The sequence below is a fragment of the Tamandua tetradactyla genome, chromosome 3 (genome assembly GCF_023851605.1).
Source record: "Tamandua tetradactyla isolate mTamTet1 chromosome 3, mTamTet1.pri, whole genome shotgun sequence".
Lineage (NCBI taxonomy): Eukaryota > Metazoa > Chordata > Mammalia > Pilosa > Myrmecophagidae > Tamandua > Tamandua tetradactyla.
In genome coordinates, this window is record NC_135329.1 from 12,066,414 (window position 1) to 12,089,670 (window position 23,257).

General features: G+C 38.1%; 1 protein-coding gene, 1 non-coding gene and 1 pseudogene across 5 annotated transcripts in view; 2 read left to right on the top strand and 1 right to left on the bottom strand.

Moving 5' to 3' along the window:
- Positions 1-23,257, top strand: part of BABAM2 (BRISC and BRCA1 A complex member 2) — a 626,549-nt gene that overhangs the window by 185,225 nt on the left and 418,067 nt on the right. The gene's annotated exons all lie outside the window — the stretch shown is intronic.
- On the top strand, positions 16,317-18,639 carry LOC143677018 (cytohesin-3 pseudogene; annotated as a pseudogene).
- Positions 21,969-22,075, bottom strand: LOC143678358 (U6 spliceosomal RNA). The gene has a single exon (XR_013173172.1). It is a non-coding gene; the product is annotated as a U6 spliceosomal RNA (small nuclear RNA).

Here is a 23,257-nt window from a genome sequence, read left to right on the forward strand (position 1 = left end):
CTCTTTTCACTGTATATGCTAATAATTCAGGAAATCATTTTAACCAACATTTATAGACTGTTAATGTGTAAGCAGATACATTGGTTCCATAAGACATTTCTAAATATGCAAATAGTTCCTTCATATAGTACAGAGGTAAAATAAGCATGATGTGTTTAGGTTTTACTTTGCAGTGCAGAATGTATCTTATGGGGGGCTAGGGAAGATTGGACTTGGATAGGTGGGGTAGAACAATATTTTAGAGGGCCTTTATAATGGTTGGGCAATTCCTGGACATCTTTAGCAATTAGTGATCTGTTAGTTTTTTGTCCTGCTTTTAGGTAGAGTTGGGAAAGATGATCCCTGAAGGTTTCTAATAATTATGTTTACATGACTAATGGAATGCTAAGAAAATTTTGTAAATGACTTTATAGAAAGTATATGAACTCAAGTTTGATTTGAGTGGAAATATTTAATATTTCAGTAACCAGATGCTAGTGAAATGTATGCAGCCCAAAGTACATTCATGGAGACAGTATTTTAAAGTAGAGCAGTCTAAAGCAAAATCTTCTGGTTGTGCATGATCTTTTCACTGTCATCTGTTTGGATCTCAGAGAAATCTGAAAAATAAAAACAAAGGGTAAATTTCTGCTGTGAAACAAGTGCCTTCTCTCTTCCATTTGGTTTGGAATAGACCTTTGAAATCTATATAACAATATAGACTTTAAAAGACTCAAAAGTTCTTTCTCATAAACCTTATTGGCTCTCCGAAGAGGGATAACTTTTTTTTTCTTTAACTTTTTTTAATTGTATATCTACAGAGCAATAATTTTCAGAACATTCTTCAACAGGTAGTTACATAACAGTTCCCAGAGTTTGTTATGGACTACCATACCCATGAAAAAATCAAGAAATCAAGAAAAAAATTCCATTTACAATTGCAACCAAAAGAATAAAATATTTAGGACTAAATTTAAATAAGGATACAAAAGACCTACAAAGAAAACTACAAGAAATTGCTAAAAGAAATCACAGAAGACCTAAATAAATGTAAGGGCATACTGTGTTCATGGATTGGAAGACTAAATATAATTAACAAATCTATAAATATGATTTATAGATTCAATGCAGTAGCAATTAAAATCCCAAAAACTTACTTTTGAGAAATAGAAAAGCCAATAACCAAATTTATCTGGAAGGGCTGGGTGCCCCGAATAGCTAAAACTATCCTGAGAAAGAAAAATGAAGTCGGAGGTCTCACACTACCCGACTTTAAGGTGTGTTATGAAGCTACAGTGGTCAAAACAGCATGGTACTGGCATAAAGATAGATATACTGACCAATGGAATCGAGTAGAGTGTTCAAGATGTAGACCCTCTCATCTATGAACAATTGATCTTTGGTAAGGCAATCAAGCCAACTCACCTGGGATAGAATAGTCTCTTCAATAAATGATGCATGGAAAACTGGATATCCACATGCAAAGAATGAAAGAGGACCCATAGCTCTTATCCAATACAAAAATTAACTCAAAATGGATCAAGGACCTAAACATTAGATCTAAGACCTTAAAACTTTTAGAAGAAAATGTAGGGAAATATCTTATAAATCTTATAATAGGAGATGGTTTCCTACATCTTATACCCAAAGCACGAGCATTGGAGAAAGAAATAGATAAATGGGAACTCCTCAAAAATAAATGCTTTTGTGATTCCTACTGTTTGAAGTGTTTTTATCAGAAAAGGATGTTGAATTTTGTTGAATGTTTTTTCAACATCAATTGAGATGATCATGTGAATTTTCCCTTTCAGTTTCTTTATGTGCTATATTTCATTAATTGATTTTCTTGTGTTGAACCATGTTTGCATTCCTGGTACAAACCCCACCTGGTTGTGGTATATAGTTCTTTTAATGTGACATCAACACAAGAAAATCAATTAATGAAATACAACACATTAAGAAATTGAAAGGGAAGAGTTGGATTCAATTTGCTAGTATTTTGTTGAGAATTTTTGCATCTATGTTCTTTAGGGAGATTAGCCTGTAGATTTCCTTTCTTATAACATCTTTACCCAGTTTGGGTATTAAAGTGATGCTATCTTCATAAAGTGTGTTAGGTAGTGTTCCTTCTCCCGCAAATTTTTGGAAAAGATTGTGCAAGATTAGTGTTAGTTCTCTTGGAATTTTGATAAAATTCTCCTATGAAGCCATCTGGCCCTGGGCTTTTCTTTGTAGATATTTTTGATGACTGATTGAATCTCTTTACTTGTGATTGGTTTGTTGAAGTCTTCTATTTCTTCTTGAGTCACTGTAGCTCATTCATGTGTTTCCAAGAATTTTTCCATTTTATCTAAGTTGTCTAGTTTGTTGGCATTTGGTTGTTCATAGTATCCTCTGTTGATTTTTTTATTTCCTCAGTGTCTGTGGTAATGAACTCCCCTCTCATTTCTGATTTTGTTTATTTGCATCCTCTCTCTTTATTGCTTTGTCAGCCTTGCTAGTGGTCCATTGACTTCATTGATTTCTCAAAGAACCTACTTTTAGTTTTATTGATTCTTTCTATTGTTCTTTTGTGCTCCCATTCATTTAATTCTGCTTTAATCTTTGTTATTTCTCTTCTGTTTGCTTTGGGGTAGTTGGCTGTTCTTTCTCAAGTTTCTCCAGGTAAGTAATTAAGTCCCCAATTTTTGCTCCTTCTTGTTTTTTAATGTAGGTATTTAGGGAAATAAATTTCCCTCTCAGCACAGCCTTTGTTCTTGTATATTGTGTTCTTGTTTTCATTTGTCTCCAGATAGCTACTGATTTCTCTTGCAATTTCTTCTTTGACCCATTGGTTGTTTAACAGTACATTATTTGATCTCCATATATATGTGAAAGTTCTCATTCTTTGGTTGTTATTGATTTCCAGCTTAATTCCATTGTTATCAGAGAAAGTGCTTTGAATAATTTTAATGTTTTTAAATTTATAAAGACCCGTTTTGTGCCCTAGCATATGATCTATCCTGGAGAATGTTCCATAACCACAGGAAAAGAATGTATATATCCTTGTGTTTTCTGGTATAGTGACCTGTATATTTCTGTTAGGTCTAATTCATTTATCAAATTGTTTAAATTTTCTATTTCCTTGCTGATTCTCTGTCTGGTTGTTCTAGTGGAGAGTGGTATATTGAAATCTCCTACCATTTTTGTTGAAACGTCTCTTGCTCCTTTCAGTTTTGCCAATGTTTGTCTCATGTACTTTGGAGCTCTTTGATTAGGAGCATCAACATTGATGATTATTATTTCTTCTTGGTGAATTGTCCCTTTTATTGATATATAGTGTCCTGCTTTGAGTCTTATGATGTCTTTACGTTTAAAGTCTGTTTTGTCTGATATTAGTATAGCTACTTCTGCTTTCTTTCGGTTACAGCTTGTGTGGAACCTCTTTTTCATCCTTTCAATTTCAATCTATTTGTATCCTTGTGTCTAAGATGAGTCTCTTGTAAACAGCATATAGCTGGATTATATTTCTTAATCCATTCTGCCAATCCCTATCTTTTACTTGGTAAATTTAGTCCATTAATGTTCAAAGTTATTTTTGTAAAGGCATTTCTTGAATCCACCATGTTATGCTTTGGAATTTATTTGTCAGATCTATATATTCTTTTCCCTGTTTCTCTTTTTATCCTTTAAGTGGCTGTTACTGGTACTCTTAGATTCTGTGCCCTCCTCCAGACCTTCTTCTCCTGTCTTGTTTTTTCATCTGGCAGAACTTCCTTTAGTATTTCTTATAGGGCCGGTCTCTTGTCAACAGATTTTTTCAGCATGCTTGTCTATGAAATGTTTAATCTCTCCCTCAGTTTTGAAGGATAATTTGGCTGGGTACAGAATTCTTGGCTGGAAGTCTTTCTCTTTCAGTATCTTAAATGTATCATACCACTACCTTCTTGCCTCCATAGTGCCAGTTGAGGAGTCTGAACTCAGTCTTATGTGGTTTCCCTTGTATGTATTATATTATTCTTGTGGTTTTCAGGATTTTCTACTCATCTTCAACACTTCATAGACTGATTAGTATGTGTCTTGGGGAAGGCCTATTTGGCCTCTCTATTGAGAGTTTGTTGGGCTTCTTTGATTTGCATATTTATGACCTTCATAGGGGTTGGGAAGTTTTCACCCAAGGAGGAGATTATATCCTCCACTAATCTTCTCAGCCCTTTATTCTTTTCTTCTCCTTCTGGAACACCGATGATTCTTAAATTTGCACGTTTTGTTTTGTCCATCATTTCCCTGAGATCCAATTCAAATTTTTCCATCTTTTTTGCCATTTTCTCTTTTGTACATTCAAAATCTGTTGCCCTGTCCTCTAGTTCTCTTATTCTTTCTTCTGCCACTTCAAATTTGCTGTCGTGTGCCTCTAGTATACTTTTTATTTGGTCTATGGCAACTTTAATCTCTGTGATATCTGCTATCTTTCTATTTATTCTTTCAAATTCCTCTGTATGCTCTTGTAGTATCTTCTTGATCTCCTTTATGTCATTAGCCATCCCATTGGTTTTATTTAGTAGATTTATATGAACATCTTTGATTAGTTGTTCCAAAGTCTGTATCTCCTCCATTGTTTTAATTTGATCATTAGATTGGCTTGTATCTGTCTGCCTCTAGATATGCTTAGTGATCTTCTGTTGCCTTCAAGGCATGTGAATATCTTCATAGGGTTACTTTGGAAGTTGATTTCCTTCAGTAGTCTAAAGCTTTGTATTTGCAGGATGGATGTGGAACAGGATGTGGGGCATGGGGCAGGGCACAACAGTGTAGTGATGGTTTGCAGTGCTGGTATAGGCACAGGTTGGGGATGCTACCTTGGTGCCTGTGAGCATGGGATGAGGGGCACGGAGTTGTGTAGGTGCAGTGCAGGGTCTATGGGGGCACAGCGCAGCTCAGGCCAGCCTTGGTATATAGGAGCAGGGTGCAGTGTAGGGGACACAGAGGGAGAGTGCTGTGGAAGACAGATGGGAGGGGCTGTGCAGATGCATGGGTGCTGGTGCACAGGCAGGCAGTGGATGGGTGGGTGGAGCATGTGGGTCATGCCTATCAGTGTGTAGGGTAGGTGGCACAGAGGTTGGGGCACAGGGAGTGCAGGGTTTAGGTGTGTCCTTATTTAGGGAGAGGGGTCTAGGGGCCTCAGGAGGTATATGTGGGAGTGTGCAAGGGCGGGGTGCTGGTTACAGGGGTTGTGGGGTATGGGTCAAGGGTGGGTGATGTCAGGTGGGTGGTGCCCTGGCACAGGTGCGCAGCTATGGAGTGGGGATGGGAAGTTGGAGCAGGGGTGCACACTTGTTTCAGGGTGGTGGCTATGTAGATGCACATGTGAGAACCTGCCAGGTGTGCTTGCAGGGTGCTTGTGCCAGAGGGTGGAGCAAGGGTGCATGTGTGTGTGACAGGGGGTTGGAGTGCAGAGGTTTAAAGGTGGGTGTACGAATGCTTGGCCACCATGCGGATGGGGAGGGTGTGGCTGTATGTGTGTGGTTCTTGGGGGTGGAGCCCTGGTGTGTCCTGGTCTAGGGGGCGGCACCCTGATTGCCCATGTGCAGGAGTCAGGGGCTGCAACCAGGTTGCACCTGCATGGGCTGGGAGCAGGTGTGGCCTGGATGCTCAAGTCACTGGGCATGTTGGGGTTACACACATGTACTTATGTGGATCTGAGAGGGCAGTAAACTGATGTACACATGTGTAGAGCTCAGCGGGGGTAGGATGTGGGTCGTGTAACTAATTAGCTGAGGGTGGGTGTAGCCTGGGTATGAAGGTGAGCGCTCGCAGCCTTAATGTGCTGGTGATCACCTGCAGGGGGCAGGGAAGTGGGGGTGGGTGTTGTGGGGCTGGGTGTAGGTGGGCAATTCTTGGGACAGTGGGGTGAGACTGTGCAGTTACGTGAAAGAGGTGTGTCATCCTGGGGCAGGCATGTGTGCCCTCTGGGTGGGGTCAGGGCATGGGGCACATGGAGCATGGGGATGGGGTGGGGCGGGTGATGGAGTTCAAGTGTGTGGGGTGTGCGATGAGTTGCGGGGCAGGGTTGGTGCATCTGAGGGTAGCGTTCAAGGAATGTGGCTTGTCTTACTTCCTAGTCCCTGTCTCCCTTTCTGTGCACTCTTGAGGGCTCTGGGTTTCCCTTTGGAAAAAGGCGTATTAGGCTGTTTGCACTAGCTGGACTGTCTCCAGTTCTCTGTATCTCGGTTCTTCTGGTTTTGCAACAGGGCCTCCCTGTGTGGTGTAGAAGACCCTACTAGGTCCTCACACCCTGGAATCGTTATCCCAGTTTCCTTCCGGTTCCTTCTCTAGTTTGGAGCAGGGGTGAACTCGACCTGTCCTATTCTGCCATCTTCCAAGAACTCTCCTGCCCTTTGCTTTTATTGGTTAACTGTAAGAACCATCAAGTTGTTGCAGGGAGAGGAACAACATCTTTTCCATAATCATGGTAAGGAAAAAATAATTTTTCTACCGTATTTCTCAATGTCCTAATTCATACGAGAAGCCACAAAATAAGTTTCTGCTTATGTTTATTTTTAAGAAAGATTTTGGTTCTGCAGATGAATTTGTATGCTTTTTCTTGCCTGAAAATAAATACAAGGCAACTCACATTTCCCTTTTTGCCCAGGCTACCAGAAAGCTGAGAGTCAAATGGATTGCTCAAGTGTTATAATCTTATATTTCATGGACTTAAGAATGTCTTCTCCCTCTTTTTCCTTTAATGAGTTCTTTTTAGTTTTATCTTTAAATGTCGTATCTTATAATATCATTTTAATTTGTGAACTATCAAATAATTTTAGAATCAGACATGTTTTATTAAATTTTAAATAAAGTATGACAATGAAGGGAAATGTTCTAGGACTCTTATTCTGAGGAATTTTCAACTTTTATCTCTTTTCTTTTTATTTCAGATTATACCTTCACGTTTCTTTGCACATTATATATTTTCTTACAAAGTGATATGAAAAATCACTTTATATTTCAAATAATTTTTCTATTTATGGAAATTATATTTTATGTTTACAGAAAACAATTTGTTTGTAAAGTAATTAAAATTAGCACTTTAGAAGGCCAACATTTACTTCACAATGTTTTCTTTTGGTAATTCCTAATAGAAATCAGTCTTATCAGTTCATATTCTTTTTTGCATTCCTCTTATTTCTGTACACACCCACATAACTACAATTCCAGCCCCAGCCCCTCCATTCACCATGACCCTAAAGAACATCCTATAGCATTTTTTGAAGGCAAAATTAGTGACAAAGCTCTGATTTTTTTGTTTATTTTAAAATGTCTTTATTTAACTCTTATTTTAAAAGATAATTTTCTGCTTATGGAATTCTAGGCTCATAGTTTTTCCCCCTCTCCTTCTCCCTCACCCTCTCCTTTTTCTTTATAGATGCTGTTCCACTGCCTTCTGGCTTTCAAGGTTTTTGATGAGAAATCAGCCTCAATCATATTGTTCCCTAATATATAATGTGCTTTTTCTTCCTATTCCTTTCAAGATTTAAAAAAATATTTGTTTCAGCATTTTTACTGGTATTTCTCAGTGTGGTTATCCTGTTTAGGATTTGCTAACCTTTGCAAATTTGTTGAACTGATGTCTTTCACCAAATTTGAAACTTTTTCAGTCATCATTTCTTTAAATGTGTTTTCTACCTTATTATTACTCTTCTTTTCTTCTTGCATTCAAAGAACACATGTATTAGGCTGATATTGTCCCTCAAGCCACTTAGGATTTGTTCAGTTTTCTTCCTCTTCTTCAGATTGGGTGATTTCCTTTCATCTGTCTTCAAGTTGAGTGACCCTCTCTTCTATTGTCTCCACTTTAAGGCCATCCAGTGATTTTGTTCCCTTCTGTGGTTCTTTTCACTTGTAGAATTTTTATCTGGGTCTTTAAAAAAAAGATGTCTATTTCCCTGTGTATTCATTCATTAAGGCCATATTTTCCTTTAAGTCTTTGAACATCTGTAATAGGTGTTTTAAAGTCTTTTTTCTGTTAAAGCCAATGTGGTGGCCATGTCAGTGTTAGTTTCTACTGAGTAATTTTTTTTTCTCTTCCAGGTCACATTATCTCTGCATCTTTGCATGTTTAATAACTTTGTATATTGAACACTGTAGATATGTGTTGAAGAACTTGAATTTATCTATCTTGAAGAGTTAACTTTTGTTCTAATAGACAGTTCAACTATGGGCTGATATCTTGAATGTGGGGAGATATGGTTTTATTTTTTTTATAGGACTGATACATTTAAAAGCCCAAGGTTCTTACCAAGCCACTCCAACTTAATAAGATTCAACCCCCAAAGTCTCTCTTCCCTATAGATCTTGTTAGGGCTTGGTTTTAGGCTATGTAGGACATATATAGAATAGACCTTAGTTTGGAGCAAGGATTGGCAAATAATATTGCCTGTGGGTCAATTATTGTCTACAGTCTGTTTTGATATAGTTTGCAAACTAAGAGTTGTTTTTATATTCTTAAGGGGTTGTGAAAAAGGAACAACCCCAGAGAGGAATAAATAACAGATGCAGTATATAGCCCTTAAATCCTAAAATTTTTGTTCTTTGGGCCTTCATAGAAAAAGTTTGCTCTTAGAGTGGGTTTTTATTGTTGTTATTGTCTTAATTGTACACTTTGTGTTAATGAGTTGTCACTGAGCTCTCTCCACTCTGGTAAGGCTGGAACTTTAATATCTCCCAGGTCTATTCTCCTCTAGTACCTATGTTTTACTCTTGGCAACACAACAGCCCCTTTCATGTAAGCCTGTTTCACAGTGTTGCCTTGTGGTATCTGCATTCCGGTGAGCCTCATTCACTCTTGCCCTGTGTGTGTGCAGCCTGGCCCTTGCCTGAGAGTCTCAGAGACAGTGCCTCATAGAGTTTTGGGCCCTTACTCTCTACATCTCCAGCTTTTCCCTTGTCCTCCTCAGCGTATTCTGGGCACATCAGTAGCCATGAACTACAATGTCTGCTTCTTCTGTTCCATGGAATCTCTGTGGTCTTTGTGCTGTAGTTCCCAGTGCCATGGTGGCGAAATTCTCTCAATGCAGAGAGCCAGCATAAGCACGCATTCATCCCATGAGTTCCCCTTTCCTCAGTTATCACTGTCCTGAAAATAGTTTACAATGGAAATATGTTTTTATATAGTAGATTAAAAAATTTTTTTTCTAACAATCTGTCCTTAAACCATGAGTTTAGTTCATTTATATGTGTTTTAATAACTAATGCATATGGATGTATTTCTTATTTTGTGCTTATTATATATTATGCTTTTTCTAAGCTTTTAATTTTTTCCTCCATTCTTCTGAAGTGATCTCGGTTTTCCCCCATTACACTTCTGTGAGTATGAAAGTTATTTCTAGTCTTTTGGGAGGTTATGCTAACAATTTTGATATGCATAGTTGATTTAATAAACTCTAAATTTAAATAGTATTTCTGCTCTATTCTTGATCAATGCACAGACTTCAAAACACTTGAAACTATGTTTACCTTCCTGCTGTCTTATATGTTACTCTGTCTATTATTTTAGTTTCACCTTGTTTGTATACCCTCAACTCTGTCCTGAATTATTGCAGTAACTTTCAAACCAGTCTCTTTAATTCTTCCTTTGTCACCCTACTTTATTTTTTTTCATAGAAACAAGAGTGTATTTAGACATTCTAAGTATGCTCCCATCTCATGATCTTTATATGTTATCTATTGTTTTAATTCATTTCTGCTTGGAACTTTCTTTCTCCAGATATCTTCGTAACTTGCTAACCTCCTTTATCCAAACAACATTATATCGGAGAAACCATCTCTGATATTCCTATACAAATTAGTAACACCCTCTTCATTACTCTTTGATCTTTACTATGCTTAATTTTCTTCATAGCACTTATCACCATTTGATAATTTTGGGCTGTTTGTTTGTTTGATAGCTGCCTCTGCTTGGGTGACCAGCTACGCTGGTTTGCCCTAGACTGAGGGTTTCCTGGGATGTGCGATAATGGATGTTAAAAGTAGGACAGTCCCATGTAAACTGGGGTCGGGGGGACACCTTTGTGTCTTTACTGAAGTGGAAGCTTTATGAGAGAATGGAATTTGTTTTGTTCAGTACTCTATCTTAGTATCTGGAAGAGTGCCTGATGTGTAGTGGTAACCAGTACATGTTCATTAAAGTTTTCCTTTAAAGTTCTATATTTCATAAGGGACTTGATTTCCAAAACTAGAAAATATGCCTTAGATGAAAATTTCAAAATAGAAGAAAAAAAAATCCTAATTTAGAGAAATTTGAGGTACAAAAAAACCAATTAAAAGAATTTCTAAAGCAGTGATTTTCAGCCTTGGTTTTGCAATACCTTGTGGTAAGTCCAGCTACCTCAAAGAGTATTATGAAATTCTTTCTCCCAAAAGTCATAATGATAATTCATGTTAATTTAAAATAAAGTTGCATAAAGGAGGAAGGGTGGATCATAAATTTAAATGAGAAGAGGGTGTTGCAATTATAGCAAGATATAACTAGTGGTATCTGACTTCCTGGTTTAAAGAAGGTGGGGGTGATTTAGTGTTTTTTTTTTTTTTTTTTTTTTTTTTTTATTTTTTTTTTTAAAGGAAAGACAGATAGAAGGAAGGAAGGATAGAAGAAAGGGAAACATTTTTAAACATTTTCTTGTTTTATTGTATTCTGTTTCTCCGTTTTTTTTGTTACATGGGCTGGGGCCGGGAATCGAACCGAGGTCCTCCGGCATAGCAGGCAAGCACTTTGCCCGCTGAGCCACCGCGGCCCGCCCTGATTTAGTGTTTTGTACATGCATCTTCAGGCTAGTAAACCTAATGCAACTGCACGTACTACCCACTGGTTGTATAATTCCTTTATACTGTTCTGCTTACATGGGATATAAGTGTAGAAAAAAGTACGGTACTAACACTTATAATTTCTCCTTCTCTGCTCTTCACTGCTGCCTACTGAAAGGCATGTTTTGAATGTGTCCTTACAAAATAGTCCCTATTCCTGTGTACATGGGCTATATGCTCACAATGTACTAAGCTGAGGTGGAGTACATGAGGTGCCATTTGAAAAATGCCATCCATATATGTGATATGTGCCTCGGCCTACAACTTGTTTTAAAATAGAATGTTATGTCATTTTTCAGGTATCTATTGAATGTCTCATGTGATACATATAAAAGACTTAGCTTTAGCTCTCAGACTGGACATAGCACTCAAGACAGGTAAGTAACTAGAATTGCAGCATAGAGTAATAAATGTACAGATAAAGGTTTTTGCACAGGGACTCTGGGAATTTATAGAAAGAACGGTATGGTAAATATCAGGGACTTAGACATATATCACTTGATTGTTTATAAATAATATCTATTTTTATGTAACTGTTTTATTAAATAATGAAATACATACAGTAACGCATGCAAATAATAAGTGTACATTTCTAAAATATAAACATACCAAGTAACCAATATCTAGATCAAGTAAAAGAACATTTCTAGCATCCAGAATCCCTACTCATGTCCTTTCCAGTACTCTGACCACCTTGCACAAGAGCAATTACTATGGTTACTGGTATCATCATTAATTTTGCTTCTTTTTAAAAACTTTATACAAATGGAATCAAACAATGTATTTGTTGTAGACCTGGCATCTTTCATTCAACATTTATTTGTGGGATTTAGTCATGTAGCTTTTCCTTGTTATTGCTGTTTATGCTTATTGCTGTATAGTACTCCAACGTATGAACATACCACTGTTAAGCTAGTCTACCATTGGTTGACATTTATGCTATTTTTTGTTTTTATTGAAATGGTTAGGGCAGTGCAGAGCATTCTTTTTTTCTTTATCAGAAGTTGGGTAACAAAACAAGTATCCATAAAATACAGTAAAATGTAGGATTCCCATGCACCACCTTTCCCCAGTACCTTGCTTTGGTGTGGAACATTTGTTAAAATTGATGATAGCACATTTTAAGAATTGTGCTATTAATTAAAGTCCATGGTTTAACTTTGGGTTCACTGTTTGTGTAGTGTTGTTCTAGGGATTTAAAAAAAAATTTATTCTGTTATCATATATACAATCTAACATTCAGATATACATTTAAGTGCTGTTAATTGCTTCACAATGTTGTGCTACCATCACCACATCCATTGCCAAAACTTTTCCATCTGGCCAAACGGAAACTCTCTACCTTTGAGGCTTTAATTCTGTATTCCCTATTCCCATCCAGTCTGCTGGTTACCTATAGTCTAGATTCTGACTCTATGAGTTTTCTTAGTCTCATTATTTCATCTCAGTGAGATCATACAGTATCTGTCCTTTTGTGTCTGGCTTTTTTCACTCAACAAATGTCTTCAAGGTTTATCCATGTTGTTGCATTCTTCAGAATTTCATTCCTTTAATGGCTGAATAATACTGCATTTTGTGTATATACTACATTTTGTTCATCAGTTCATTGGTTGATGAACACTTGGGTTGCTTCCCTTTTTTGACAATGCTGCTATGAACATCAGTGTGCAAATATCTGTTCAAGTCCCTGCTTTTAATTATTTTGGGTATATATTTAGATGTGGGATTGTCGGGTCATATGAATATTCTATACTTAACTTTTTGAGGAACTGACAAATTGTCTCCCACCAACAATGAATGAGTGTTTTTGTTTTTCTACCTCTTCTCCAGCATTTGTAATTTTCCTTTTTTTTTTTTTTAAATAGTAGCCATTCTACTATTAAATGGTATTTCATCCTGGTTTTCATTTGCATTATCCTAATAGTTAATATTTTGAGCATATTTTCCTGTCCTTTTTGGCCATTTGTATATCTGCTTTGGAGAAATATCTGTTCAAGTCTTTTGTCCATTTTTAAATTGGGTTGTTTATCTTTTTGTTGTTGAGTTCCAGGATTTCTTTATATATTCTGAATATTAAACTCTTGTCAGATATATGGTTTCCAAATATTTTCTCCCATTTTGTAGGTTGTTGTTTTACTTTCATGATAAAGTCCTTTGATTTATAAAGACTTTTAAATTTGATGAGGTGCTATTTATCTATTTTTTATATTGCTTGTACTTTTGGTGTAAAGTCTAAGTATTGCCTAACACAAGGTCCTAAAGATGCTTCCCTATATTTTCTTCTAGGACTTTGATAGTTCTGGATCTTATATTTAGGTCTTTGATCCTTTCTGAGTTGATTTTTTTGATATGGTGTTAGACAGGGGTCCACCTTCATTCTTTTGCTCATGGACATTCAGTTTTTCCAGCATTGGTTCAAGAGACTATTCTTTCACAATTGAGTGGTCTTTGCCCCCTTGTCAAAAATCATTTGGCCATAAATGTGAGGGTATAAATTGAACTCTCAATTTGATTCTATTGGTCTTTATGTCTGTTCTTGTGCCAGTACCATGCTGTTTTGATTATTGCAGGCTTGGTGTAAGTTTTAAAATCAAGAATTATGCTTCCTCTTGCTTTGTTCTTTTTTATTTCAAGGTGGCTTTGGCTATTTTAGGCCCCACATATAAATGTGATGATTGGCTTTTCCATTTCTGCAAAGAAGGTTGTTGGAATTTTGAGTGAGATAGCATTGAATCTGTAAATTGCTTTGGTAGACTTGATATCTTAATATTTTGGCTTTCAATCCATGAAAACAGATTGTCTTTCCATTTATTTAGGTCTTTATTGATTTCTTTTAGCAATGTCCTGTAGTTTTCTTTGTACAAGTCCTTTACATCCTTGGTTAGATTTATTCCTAGCTATTTGATTCTATTTTATTCTTTTAGTTGCTGTTGGAAATGGAATTTTTTTCTTGATTTCTTCTTCTAATTTTTCATTACTAGTATGTAGAAACACTACTGATTTTCCAGTGCTGATCTTGTACCCCACTACTTTTCAGAATTCATTTATTAGCTTTAGGAGATTCATTGTGGATTTTTCTGGATTTTCTGTATATAGGATCATGTCATGTATACATAGGGAAAGATTTACTTCTTTTTTTTCCAATTTGAATACCTTTTATTTATTTTTTTGCTAATTGCTCTGGCTAGAACTTTCAGTACAATGGTGAATGACAGAACTGACAGTCGGCATCCTTGCTTTGCTCCTGATTTTAGAGGGAAAGCTTTTGTCTTTACCCATTGAGTATGATATTAGCTTTGGGCTTTTCATATATGCCCTTTATCATGTTATAAAGTTTCCTTCTATTTCTAGTTCTCTAACTGTTTTTATCAAGAAGTGATTCTGGATTTTGCAAAATACCCTTTCTGCATCAATTGAAATGATCATATTTTTCCCCCTTCATTCTGTTAATGTAATGTAATGTATTACGATTAATTGATATTCTTAGGTTGAACCACCTTGCATACCTGGGATAAATCCCACGTAGTCATGATGTATAAGTCTTTTAATGTGCTGTTGGATTCATTTTGCTAATATTTTATTGAGGATTTTTGCATGTATATTCATAATAGTTATTGTCTGTAATTTTTTTTCTTCTGGTTTCTTTATCTTGCTTTGGTTGAAAGTGATGTTGGCCTCATAAAATGAATTAGGGAGTATTCCCTTCTCTTCCATTTTTGGAAGAATTTGAGCAGCATTGATGATAATTCATCTAGTTGTGTTTAGTAAAATTGCCCTGTGAAGCCATCTGATCTGAAAGTTTTCTTTCCTGGGAGGTTTTTGATTACTGATTCATTCTCTTTACTTGTTATTGGTCTCTTAGATTTATTTCCTCTTTAGTCAGCATAAGTACTTTGTGTATTTCTAGGATTTTGTCCATGTCATCTAGGTTATCTTATTTGTTGACATACAGTTGTTCACAGTATGCTCTTGGAATCCTTTTTATTTAAGTAAAGTTGGCAGTAATGCCCGCTTTTTCATTTCTGTTTTTCATTATTTATATCCTCTCTTTTTTGCCCATCAATCTAGACAAATGTTGTCAATTTCTTTGATCTTTTCAAAGAACCAAATTTTGTTTTCGTTGATTCTATCTATCATAGAAACTGTTAAATGCCTTGGTATATAGCATATTTAAAAATAGAATGCCATATAATTTTTCAAGTATTCAAACACCCAGACTGGATAGATCCTCACTTTGATGGACCCCAGATTCTAAATTTTGTCTTTCTAGACTTCTGATAATTCCACTCTGCTTTTTAGGGATATTTTCTTTAATTTTTAGATTGTTTTTTGCCCTGTGCTACCTTAGAATTCAGCAGATGTCTTGAGGGAACAGGCCACATAATTTAGGCCTGTCAAAACTCTGCCAGAAGTTCTGCTGGTGTTTCTGAGCCTCAGCAGCAGCTATGTGACTGTGCAAAGCCAGGATTCTTAGTCTTCTCGCTGTGCCCTGAATTGGGAGGGAGGTGCTCCCAGGGTAAAAGCACCTGCAGAAGTCAGTGCATCTGCCTTACATTCTCTCCTCTCTGGATAGTCACCCCCTTTATTTCTTATTGCTTCAGCAGATCTTGAATGCTGTTTTAGTTTGCTAACTGCCAGAATGCAATATACTAGAAACAGAATGGCTTTTATAAGGAGGAATTAATTAAGTTGCAAGTTTACAGTTGTAGGCTGTGAAAATGTACAAACTAAAGCAAGTCTATAGAAATGTCCAAATTAAGGCACTAACAGGTGGTTGTTACCTTTACTGAAGAAAAGGCTGATGAAGTTCAGGGTTTCTCCGTCAACTGGAAAGTCACATGGTGAACATGACAATGTCTGCTAGCTTTTTTTCTGGGCTTCTTGTTTCATGAAGCCCCCCCGGGGACGTATTCCTTCTTCATCTCCAAAGGTCTCTGGCTGTGTGGGCTCTGTGCTCTCGTGGAGCTCCCTTTTTCGAAAGTGCTTCCTCTTGGAGTTTTGACCCCAAAGTTCATGAGACTGTCTAAAAACCACAGCTGTGCCTCTGATCCACCTCTTCTGGGAACAGAGATGTACTCAGAACAAATATGACTCTGAATCCTAGATATACATTTCTGGATTCCTGATCTCTCCTGCATTTTACTTGAGTAGTTCCTCCCTATTCTAGTCTAGGATGTGCTTAAAAAAGTCATTAAATTTTTACCTTTTGTCCATCTCTTTTAGTTATCTTTAGAAGGAGGATCAGACTGACAGGGACTCCTGATATTGCAGTTATCAGACATAGACTGTTAAACACTTGTGCTTTTGTTTTCAAGGAGATAAAAACCAAATATGAAAATTTCAGTAGGGACGTTGGGGACGCTGGAGGAGGTTCCCGGCTGTGACCCACAGTGGGCCCCGAGTGCTCTGGATCAGTGGTGGGGACCCCTCCTGTTGTCCCCTTCCCCGCACCCCCTTGCCCTGATCCCAGGCTTGCCAGCAGCTGGAGTTGTGTCAAGATGGAAGAAGAAGGCTGAGGTGAGAATGGCAGTGTCCCTGAAAACTTCTCTTTAGATGAGAGAGAAATTTTGACATTCATTTAGGAAAAAAGGAACTTATTGATGGCATCAAGAGGCTGAAATAGAAATTGCAGAAGTGATGACAGAGCTTGACAATCTAACGTCTGTAGAGGAAAGCAAAACTACTCAGAGGAACAAGCAAATAGCTATGAGAAGAATATATATTCAATATGGATCCCAAAAAGGGAATTCAGTTTCTAATAAAAAATTATCTCCTGCATAGTTCCCTGGAAGATATAGGTCAGTTCCTTTATAAAGGAGAAGGTCTAAATAAGATCATAACTGGGGACTATCTTGGTGAAAGAGACGGATTTAATATTAAAGTTCTGCAAGCTTTCGTGGAGCTCCATGAGTTTGCAGATCTCAACCTGGTACAAGCCTTGAGGCAGTTCTCATGGAGCTTTTGATTCCCAGGGGAGGCTCAGAAATTGATTGCATGGTGGAGGCTGCGCAGTGCGCTACTGCCTTTGCAGTCCCAGGTCTTCCAGTCCACAGGTACGTGCTCTGTGCTGGCCTTTGCTATCATCTACCTCCCTGAACAGCAGCCTGCACAACCACAGCCTGCACAACCGCAGCATGCAGGACAAGCCCATGGCCGAGTGCTTCCGGGTGGGTAACTGCTCAGCGAGGGTGGGGACCTCACCAAGGAGCTGCTGTGGAATTTATATGAGGGTATTCAAAATGAACTGCTTAAGTCCCGGAGGATGACTGCAATTACCTGGCGCACACCCTCTTCAACCTTGACAGCGAAGACTGGCTCCTGAACCTCGGTGGCAAGTGAAGACCCAGAAGCGCTGCTGGTTCTTCCTGACGGATAATTCTGGATACACAACAGCTGAGGGGCCCAGGGAAATTATCCCGTGGAAGACCTACTGAGACCTACCTGTTTGGTGCTTTATAACCCCAGCCACAAAGGGCAAGTTATCAAAGCCTGTAAGACAGGAGCCGCCGGCTGCGTGGTGGAGGGGAACCACGTGGTGTAGCGGGTCTCCGCCACGACCCCAAGGAGAAGTACATCAAAGCAAGTGTCAGCAGGGATCCTTTCTGTAACATGCTGATGACGAGGAAAAGGAGGATTGCCAACACGAAGTTGAGTTTTTCTGGCCTGAACAGGTAAATGTTGAAACCAAAACCCCACAGCAACAAGTGACTGCATCCTCTTGGTGACACCTGGACTCCTGGACACCCCCACAGGCAGCATCTTCCCAGACTTGCCAGGAGCAGGGATTTTTGCGGATACGCCCGCTCTGGGGTGGTTTCAAGCAGACTGAGTGCTCTGAAGCCTTAGCGGGTCGTGTGTGGGACCGTTCCGGTGTGTTCCCTCCTTGCCACCGGACCCACAGCCCACAGTGGTGATGTCTGAGAGCATGCGGGTAGTCCCTGCAGCGGCCCACTGGTTCCACCATCCCCGCAGCCGTGCAGCACATCCAGACCCATGCTCTGTCCCCGGACCCTCATCCATCTGACAGGCGTGGTCAGTAGTGGTGGTGGTCACGGTTCTAAAGCTGCTGTTTTATATCAAAACAGGGTAGGAAAACCTACCACTTTTTTATGCAGATTTTTTTCCTCAGAAATCTAAGTTTGTAACTTTTATATGTCTTTTTATATTCAGAAATTATAATGAAAGATGCTTTCTAATAGTAGTATTTTTAGAGTGGCAGCTGTAAGTTTAACTCCTGGACACAAGAGTATACTATGTATTGAAGAAATATGCAGCACCCAAAGGGAAGGGTTTGGGGGTCACATGCAATTTAGCAGGGCTGCTGTGGACCTGCTGGCCTGGAAGTTGGGTGGCCCCTTCTGAGCAGCAGCTACCGCCTGGGTGGGGGGGACATTCTCATCTCCATGTGGGGTTCTTGGAGAAGGCAGCACTGGGGTCCAGGGCACTGGAGCAGGCTCCAGCTGGGGTGGCACCTGTCAACTCTTCTGTGTGGAAATTTTTTGCTCCTCTAATACATTCTAAAAAGCAAATCATTTAGATATAATTTTTTTTTTATATTTATACTCTTAACTGCTGAATTTTAGGAAAAGGAGCTTTCCTCCTAGATATGGATAGTCTGTATGTTGAAATGTGTGATGCTGCTGATATCCATTTGTTTCTGACCCACACAGACAAGAGTTTCGTAGGGTGCACCCCAGTACATGGGGCTGATGGGCATCCGACCACATTCTTCACTATTGTCATGGTTAGGGACAGGTGTCAACTTGGCCAAGTTGTGGTACCTGTTCATCTGATTGGGCAAGCAGTGGCCTGTCTGTTGCAATGAGGACATTTCATAGGATTAGGTCATGATCACGTCAGCTACATCCACAGCTGATTCCATTTGTAATCAGCCAAAGGGGAGTGTCTTCTGCAATTAGTGATGCTAAATCCAATCATGGGAAGCCTTTTAAGGAGGACTCAGAGGAGACAGGTTGCATTCCTGCTTTGGCTGGTGAGCCTCTCCTGTGGAGTTCATCCAGGCCATCCATTGGAGTCATTGGCTTCGCAGCCTGCCCTGTGGATTTTGGACTCTGCATTCCTACGGTCACGTGAGACACTTTCATAAATTTTATATTTACAAGTGTTCCCTGTTGATTCTGTTTCTCTAGAGAACCCTAACTAATACAACTATTTATAATGTTTTGGCAAAATTAATGCTTTTTTTTACTGACCAATCAATTTGACCAAAATTCTTGATGTAATGAATGGACTGTTTTCAGAGATTTCATCTCCCATTATGAAGAGGGAAAAAGCAAGCAGTATGATGAAAATGTAATTTAAAATATAAATTCCTTTAGAACTAAACCAGTGTTGCACTTAAGGATTTCTGTGAACAGGTTAAAACCCAAGGACCCCTGGCCAGGAGGTTGCAGTTACTGTTTCCTTTTAACATGGACCATGGAGTCCCTAATTGTCAGGTGGCTGAGGCTCTTCAAGTGCTCGAGGCTGTGCCAGGTGCTTTGTGCCCGGGACAAGATGGCTGTGGGTCCTCAGAAAAGGGCCAGGGACAGAAGTCTCTTTTCACCTCAAGGAGATGCATGTCCGTCATGTAGGCGCACTTGCCACGTGGATGCCATTGAATGCTACTGTGTAAAAGGAAAGTCAAAGAAAACCTCAAAGTGCATGCACTTACGTGTCTAGTTCTAAATAGCAGAAGTAACTTCATGATGATTCTTCTGAGTTGCCTTGAGCTGAGAGGGACTGGCTCTGGTCCTTTGCTTCAGTGTCACTGACCTCAATGTAGCTTTAAGTCACACTAAACTGAAAAGAGGTCTAAGCCCATAACTGTCCATCATGCATCAAACTGATTTTTGTTGTTGTTGTTTATTCCCAAGCTTTTAGACTTTGTCATTGTAGTGATACCTCAAATTCCAAACTAGTTTTTGAGAAAAGCACCAATCAGCATTCTTGAACCACCTGACTTGTATACATGCAACTCTGACCACTGGTCTTCCATGAGTATGGAAATAGCTTCATACCCTATCCCCAACCCCCTGGGCTGAATGCAGTGATACTGCATCCAGAACACTCCATCAGTATTTCACACTCTGTATTACTACAAGGACATTTCATGGCTGGTTAATAAACCAGAATGCTGGTTTATTAAATCATTAACACTTAGATTGCATCCATGGCTGATTACATTTGCAGGGCCAAGGACAGAGTCTCCCTCAATTAGTGATGTTTAATCTAATCAGTCGAAGGCTTTAAGGGAGAAGTCAGAGAAGACTTCTTTCTCTCTCTTTGCTTCAGCCAGACTGCCTCTCCTGGGAGATTTATTGAAGGCCTTCATCAGAGCTGTCCCCTCATGGCCTGTCCTATGAAATTTGGACTCATGTATCCCCACAGTTGCAGAAACACCTTTATAAAATCTCGTATTTACAGACATCATCTGTTGGTTCTGTTTCCTTAAAGAACCCTGACTAATATAAAGTGCATCAAGCACCTGTTCAACTCTGTTGCCCAAGGTGCATGGATAGTTCGGTAGTAGAATGCTCTCCTTTCATGCAGAAGACCTGGGTTCAATTCCTGGATGATGCACCCAAAACAAGCAAACAAACAAACAAACAAAAACTCTGTTGCCCATTTTTAAAATTGGATTGTTATCCACATCTTAATGATTTGTCCAAGTTCTTTATATATTTTGGGGACTGGCTCTTTGTGGATTATATGCATTGCAGATTTCTTCTCCCATTCTGTGCTTTGCATTTTCATTCTCTTACCGGTGTCTTTTCTAAAAGAGACATTCTTAATTTTAATATAATCAAGATTATTAATCTTTTCCTTTAAGGTTAGTGTTTTATGTATGTTTTGGTTTGCTAAAGCTCTTGGAATGCTATATATCAGAAATAAATCGGCTTTTATAAAGGGATTTATTAGATTACAAATACTACTTCAAAGCCACTAAGATGGCTAGAACAAAAAAGAAGTACAATAACAAGTATTCGTGAAAATGTGAAGAAATTGAAACTCTAATGCTTAGCTGGTGGGAATGTAAAATGGTGGAGCCACTGTGAAAAACAGTTTGACAGTTTCTTAAAGGGTTAAACCAGAAATTTCACTCCTAGGTATATACTTAGGAGTCAAGTCATGACAAAACTTGCATATGAATGCTAATAGCAGCATTATTCTAATAGCCAAAATGTAGAAACAACCTAGAAATTGCATCAACTGGTGAATTGATAACTAAAATGTGATATATCCATATAGTGGAACAATCATTGAACATAAAAAAGTGTTAAGTGTTGGTATATGCTACAACATGGGGGAAATTGAAAACATTTTGCTATGTGAAAGAAGCCAGAAACAAAAGGCCACATATTGTGAGATTCCATTTATATGAAATGTCTAGAATAGACAGATCTATAGAGAAGGAAAGGAGATTAATGGTTGCTGGAGGTTGGGCTAAGAGGGGGCAGGCAATGAGGGTGATGAAAATGTTCTGTAATTAGTAAGTGATATTATTTGCACAGTTTTGTGAATATACTGAAAACTCTGAATTATACAGTATAAAAAGTGGACTTTATGGTATATGAATTATGTCTCAATACAGGACACTAAGAAAAGCAAATACGGGTTCTAACCTGAATAATAACTGAAATTGGAGCCTTGAGGATGAGTTTAGCAGCAAGTTATACACAGCTGGGGTCATTGTGCTGGAAGATAGATCAGAAGAAAATATCTAGAATGAAGCAAATTGAAGCAAATATATGGGAAATATAGAAGAGAGGGTGAGAAGATAGTATAGAAGTCTCATAAATATTTTAATTGGAATCTGAGAATGAAGAAGAGAGAGAGAATGGGGCAGAAGCAATATTTGAAGAGATAAAGATGTAACATTTTTCACAACCAGTGAAAAATATCAATCCTTAAAATTCAGGAGTTCTAGTTAAAGTTAAGCAGGCTATCTGTAAAGAAATCCATTCCTAGATGCATCAGTGTGATATCACGTAAAACCAATGATAATGAGAAAAATCTAGAAATAGCTAGGGAAAACAAAAATGCAATTGTTAGATGCTAACTTCTTAATAATGACAATGGAAAACGAAAGGCAGTGTAATGATATCTGTACCGTGACAAAAGAAAACTATCATTTTAGAATTCTTTTTTAAAATATGGAACACTTCACGAATTTGCGTGTCATCCTTGTGCAGGGGCCATGCTAATCTTCTCTGTATCGTTCCAATTTTAGTATATGTGCTGCCAAAGCGAGTACCATTTTAGAATTCTTTGGCAGAAATATTCTTCAAGAATTTAAGTGAACTAAATACATTTCAGGTAAATGTAATAGAGAGTTTGTCATTAGAAAACCTACTAATTCTTCAGGTAAAAGAAAAAAAATCTCAATTAGAAGATCAGAGATGCACAAAGGAAGGAAGAACAATGAAAATATGATAAAGGGAGACAGCAGTAAAGATGGTATAAAATTTAAATCTTCCACAGAGTGTTTTAACTACTCTGTGTTTTGTACTTTTTGATGATAGTATTTATGTTCCTAGTACACTTCAACATAGGCAAATAATTAACATTATTTGGCTGTTTCTTGGTGTTTACTGATATTGTTGTGGGAAGGTGGGTGAGTGTAGTGTGACATTCAAACTTGGCTGTGCAAGTGGATAGTGTAATATTGATCAGGTCTACCTTTGTTATTTAAACTTTTCTGTTCTTGTGTAGCTTTGTGTAGTGCTGTGATTCTTTCATGGGAATGTTCGGAAATATATTGCTGGTTGAGCCCCACCTTCCAAAGATTCTGATTTTGTTTTTTAATTTGTGGTAGGGCCAGGGCATGGCCAACTCTAATGTATAATTAAACCAACTAGGGTAGTGAAAAAAAAATGAAGGCTTTGAAGTGAGACAGATTGAAAGTCTAATCTCAGCTTTACTGATTTATAATAGGATTGTAGATTCTGCTGGCCAAGATACTTAGCATCTATGCCTTTATTTATTGATAAAACTGGAAAGATTAGTATCTATTTCATAAGGTTGTTGTGTGAAATAAAAAGTAATGTTTGAATGCAAAAATCAAAGCAAAACTAGAGGTGCCAAGGCCAAAATGACTAAGGAAACTTATAAGCATAACCAGAAAGTATTTAGCAAAGAGTTCATATTTTCAAAGCCCTCTAGTTTCCCTTTATAATTTGAAGTGGCTTATTTTGGTTTTATAAACTAGTATAGAAGTGAGCTTTTATACCTGTTGAAAGTCTTTAGGTTTGGGATTATTTTGGTATACTTGGGTTATTTACAGGGATAGGCATATTAAAAAGAAAGAGTGTTTTAGAACTTTTGAAGTTGATTTTAATGTATGCTTTCTCCAACATTTTTAAGCAGCAAAACATCCTTAGCCATTAAAAACATTTTTCAGGGAAATTAACTGCATCCAGCTGAGAATTTTATGCCA